The following is a 5,545-nucleotide window of genomic DNA, read 5'->3' as shown; positions in this document are numbered from 1 at the left end:
GGTTGCTGTTATCTTGCGACGCGACAACCAACAACTAGGGCACCTGTCCTGCAAGCAATCAAAGAACTAGCAAGAACAAGTAAACAAGCCCTGAATTTGCAACATGAAATTTAAGGTCTCAAACTAAATCTTATTCATGGTTGGGGTTCCAAAGGCATGTTGATGGGCGGCTGATCCAGCACACGCGTGTACAAGGAAGTAGCAAAATCTAAACTTGCGACTAAAGAAAACTTGATCTGTTTGTGGTAGCTATGGAGTTATATGAGAGGGTAGAGAATGACCTAGACATGGTGGGGGTCGTTCCACAACCCTAGGACACACCCCTATTGGGCCCCACTTGATACACGGCCCATCGGGCAACAATTAGGTGATGCAGCATTGTGGATAGAAAAGGTCTCTATATTAAATCAATGATTGCGGCCACCTCAGAGCAGATATGGACATGAGTCCAGATCCATATGAAAGCAGACTTGATAAGGATTCCATCAAGTACTTGAACGCCCAAAATGGAGTTTGTATGAAGTCTTGGCAGCCATTACAAGTTGGTGTTGTCCTATAGTCTGAATCTAGCCCATGCCAATCCCCTGCCCTTCTAATCCTCTCCATCATTCCTAAGTAACACAAGAGTGCACGCGTCTCTATTGTCTAAATATGATGGACAAGAGTTTAAGAATGAACTTATTTGATGGTTGAGTTGACGGCCACGGGCATGAGTTGTGGCAGAACCAAGTTATATGGCCCACATGTGCTTGTCATTGTCTTTTAGACTTCTGACGGCTGCATATGGGAAATAGACAACTCTAATAGTCTATCAGGTGTCCTTAGGGAACCCCAAATCATCCACTTGAACTTTCTGAGTAGGATACATTACAGAAGACATTGCAGTATTACAACAGTTTATACAAATATATTAGAATAAACAGCAGAAGTCTTATAAACCTTAACTTTACAGATCATTCATTAAGTTATTACAAATCTTTAATTTGAGCCAACAGGGCAGTAGGGTAGCATGACAAGTACCACTTTTGATACACACAAGAGAGATTCACCCTACCCAAGGGTGCACAACAAACTCTTCTACAGCTGGCTCTCCTCCTACAACAAGGGTTTAACAAACCCTAAGTACAAAGGTACTCAACAAGGCTTAACCGGCGAAAAGAAAAGACTCCAAAGATATGCAGGTTTATGAGAAATCAAGGTAAGTCTGAAGGAAGAATCAAGATTAACTTTTGCAGAAAAACTTACTAATGATTTATCCTTACTTTCCATGTTTTAGCTCAAGTTAAATCCTTATAGTCTCTAGTTTGCACCTGATTGTTGACGGTAGTTAATAACCATTATAAATAATCAATACACCATGTATAAGGGCATGAATATAATCACCAATGAAGGTCTAGGGGTTTAAACTAATAAATTCCACGAGTTATGGTGAATCTGTATTTTCTGCAGGGGTTATCCAGAAAAACCATCAAGGTGGACCTAAATGTCAGACTTAATCATGCTTATCCATAGCGAAAACAACCCTAGAAGATTCTAGAAGACTCGAGAGGACTCCACACCGAAGTGGAGGGCGAGGCGCCGCCAGGTGGGGCTAGCCGGCCCCACCTATGGGCCAGCCAGCCCCTAGGGCCCACATGTTAGCCCCCTGTTGCTATGTCAGTTCTCCACCGCCTCCTAGATTGCATCTACGCTATTTATTCAAGTCAGTTTGATCCGAGGGCTTAGGATTGAAGCTCTGGCCTATATATACCAGCCCCTGCCACCCCCTGGGGCATAAGTCATTTGAGAAGATAGAAACCCTAATCATCCTTAGAGCTCCACCATATTCTAGGGAATAGCTAGTTAAGCTTGGTCTAGAGGGAGGCAAGTAGGCTTCGCTTGGATTCCTGATCGTGTCAAGAGTGTGGTTTGGTATAATCTTTGTACCCCCTCTCTTTTGTATCTCTTATTACTTTTATATGTTTGCTACAATTGTTATGACATTCATCTTTGTATTTATCATATTCCTAGTTATAATGTTCATCGTCTACTTTGATTATATGCTTAGTATAGTTAGATTATCATCATGTTCATGCATAAGTTCATATAGTGCTTTCTCCAAAGTACACGGGGTGAGTGGTCGACATTATGCAAGCATGGTGCGTATACGTTGTTTACCTATAGATACACCCTATATTTTAGGCCATATGATAGATCGTGGATGCGACACTCCCATTGAGTCCTTTGTAGTCCACTCCCCTAATATAGGTATACAAGTAGGATCTAGTTAGGAAGGAAGACAAGTTCTATTCTTAATCTTCCTTAGTAATATCCCTTATGTGTATTTATGAATTTGATCTTAGCCATGATTACTAGGTATAATTGCACTAATTAGTGTATGCTTTGACTTGTAATTAAGAATGAATTAGGAATTATTCCTCTAATATTCTACTTAACCATGCTAATGCCATAGAAAGGAGTACTCTGAGTGATCAATGATTAGTTATGCATTATTCATATATACATTTACCTCTTGACTTACCATTGTTGTGAGTAGAATATTGGTTATGGTTTACTTCTTCATCAATAGCATAAGTTATCAATAAATGTCCTTGCCAGACCTTCCCTGTGGTAAAAATATAAATAACGATGTCTGAAATACTCCCGGGTGAATTGCTACAATAGTTTATTATCTGTGCGCTTGCATATTACTTTCATTCATATATATATATATTCTTCCTAGTCACATAAAATAATAAAGAACTACTCTAGTAGTAATACTTGGTAGTACAAACAAGCATCTCTGGCATCATCACTAGGGATGACAACCTGGTAAAGTAATGTTAAGAGATGTAGACATACATTTGGTGACTACTAAAACAAGTGACAAGTTAATAAATACCAACATGCATTTCTAGCACCATTGCCGGGGACTAGATTCAACTCTGTTCTTAGTAGCGACGATAAGGAATGTCAACAAGCATTTCTAGCGCCATTGACAGGGAAGGTAGCTAGGCAAAGGAAGTATTGATAAACTTATACTTATTGATGTGATCGAGATAACCATTAACCTCTGCTCAAGCAGGCCTACCCTTATTTTGTCTACTTTTGTATCTTATGCAGGGTAATGTATGACTGGTTTTGACCTTCCAACAAACTACATTGAAGATCCAGAAGCATTACTTAGGAGACTAAGGATAAACTCAAGAAAGTTTCAGCTTTAGAGTCAGAAGACAACCAAATAAGGCGCATCTTAACACCAAAATTTGAAGCCATGGCTAACAAGAGTCTCTGTGAGTTCTCTGAACCAACTATGACCAACATTCGTACTGGACCGGCGATCAATGTCGGAGACAATGGATTTGAGCTCAAGCTAGCCCTCATCAATATGGTGCAAAGGAGTATCTAGAGACACCATATTACTTTGCTTCTTTGCATTCAAAGTAGTGGTTCTACACCAATAAAGATAGAAATACTACATGGGATAACTGCTCCACTGCCTTCCTAGCTAAGTTCTTTCCCATGGGCAAGACCAATGCTTTGCATAGGAGAATTTAAAGTTTCCAATAGCAACATGATGAATCTGTCCCTGAGGCATGGGAACGCTTTCAAGATTACATTGCAGAATGTCCTCATCATGGGATGGAGAATTGGTTACTCATGCATACTTTCTACCATGGGTTGACCAATAGTACCCATGAGACTATGGATGCTGCTGCTAGAGGAGCTTTTCTATCACTCACACTCCTAGCTACAACAACTCTCGTGGAGAAGATGGCCTCCAACCAAGGCTAAAATGAAGAACGAGTTCAGACCCACAAGAAAAGTGGAGGTATGCATCGACTCAAAGAGGTAGACATGCTGTCTGCCAAGATGGACCTGCTGATGAAGAAGCTCAAAGACCTAGCCAATGAGAAGCAAGAAGTCATGCACATTCATGATTCCTGCATGACATGTGAAGAGTGTGGAAACACTAGGCATTCAGAGAACAACTGCCCTAAAATTCATGAGGATGTGAACTTCATCAACAACAACTACTTTTGTCCTCAACAAAATCAAGGATGGAATCAACAATAGAGGCCGAACTATCAAGGTAATTACCAAGGTAACCCTCAAGGTAATAATTATAATAATTATAATAATTTCAATAATCAACCACCCTTGAGAGAGTTGATTTCTGGCCAAGCTAAAATAATGGAGGGCTTATCTAGGAAATTAGCTTCCAATGATAGAGTTTTAGAAAACATGAGTAATAAAATGGATAACCTTTCCTCTACCATTAAGAACTAGCATAGCTTTAATAAAATGATAGAATCACAAATAGTTTAGCTAGCTGCTGCTATTCCTCTGACTGACAAAGGTAAGATTTCAGGGCAACTAAAAGATCTAGAAACTACAAATCTTGTCGATATTCACAATGCAACATACTACTATATACAACCATTGACAGGAAGGTGGATAGATTATACCTTGCCAAAAAAAGAGTGATCCAAGGAGACCTATCATCCCCATCGCCATTGGACCTCACATTTTCCAAGAAGCTATCTGTGAGTTTGGAGCAAGTGTCAACATTATGCTGAAGGTAATTTATGATCAAATTAATGGAGATACTTTGTTGTACACAAACATGCATTTGTAGCTTGTAGATCAGTCTCTCTGCTAACCCAAGAGAGTTCTTGAAGACACCATTGTTTGAGTGGGACAATCATATGTTCACATAGACTTTATGGTTTTGAAAACCGATGGAGATGAAAGGGCACCATCATCTTGGGCCGACCTTTTCTAAGCACCGCAAAAGCCATCATCTATGCGGATAGTGCTAAGATTTGCTTCACAATCGATGATAAAAAGGAGAAGTTTTCTTTCAAGAATCATATCCTACAATCTCCTGGACATCCATAGATGCTGTACCCATCCAAAGAAACAATAGTGACAAAGAAGAAAAACAACCAGAGAAGAAGGAAGAATAAGGTCTAGCAACCACAAGAGGAATCAGTTAACATGATCAACACACTTAGATCAAAGTACGACCACCTCCTCGTTTCACCATTCCTTGCTAAGAAGGATGATCCAGGTGTACCCACGATCAAGTGTACCATTGGACAAAGAATATTCTACAAGACCTTTTGCGACATTGGGTTAGGTGTCAATATAATGTCCAAGGTAACGTATGAATACTTATTTGGTGACGAACCTTTGTTCCCTATATATATGTAATTGTAGATGGCGAACCAATCCATCTGATTTCTAGAGGGAATTGCAAAAGATGTCATGGTAAGAATACATGATCACTATGTCCCTGTCGACTTCATGGTTCTAGACATGGGAGAAGAAGATGATACACCCATCATCCTTAGAAGACCGTTCCTTAACACTACCAACACAATCATCTAAGTTAGATCTGGACAAGTCCACTTCCAATTCTCTGGAGAAAAGGCATGCTGTTATTTCAATAGTTATACCACTTATGAATAGCCGAAGAAGTCCCGCTCTAGGAGGAGATGTTACTTATTTGGTGATGAACCTTTGTTCCCTACATATATGCAATTGTAGATGGCAGACCAAT

At 39.8% G+C, this 5,545-nt stretch overlaps 1 non-coding gene across 1 annotated transcript; it reads right to left on the bottom strand.

Moving 5' to 3' along the window:
* Window positions 1-3,514: 3,514 nt before the first annotated feature.
* LOC136514534 (small nucleolar RNA R71) lies at window positions 3,515-3,623 on the bottom strand. Its single transcript, XR_010773690.1, has one exon. It is a non-coding gene; the product is annotated as a small nucleolar RNA R71 (small nucleolar RNA).
* Window positions 3,624-5,545: the final 1,922 nt, after the last annotated feature.

Source organism: Miscanthus floridulus, chromosome 16 (assembly GCF_019320115.1).
Source record: "Miscanthus floridulus cultivar M001 chromosome 16, ASM1932011v1, whole genome shotgun sequence".
In the NCBI taxonomy this organism is placed as follows: Eukaryota; Viridiplantae; Streptophyta; class Magnoliopsida; order Poales; family Poaceae; genus Miscanthus; species Miscanthus floridulus.
The sequence above is the reverse complement of the archived record's forward strand: the minus strand, read 5'-3'. Positions and strand labels throughout refer to the sequence as shown.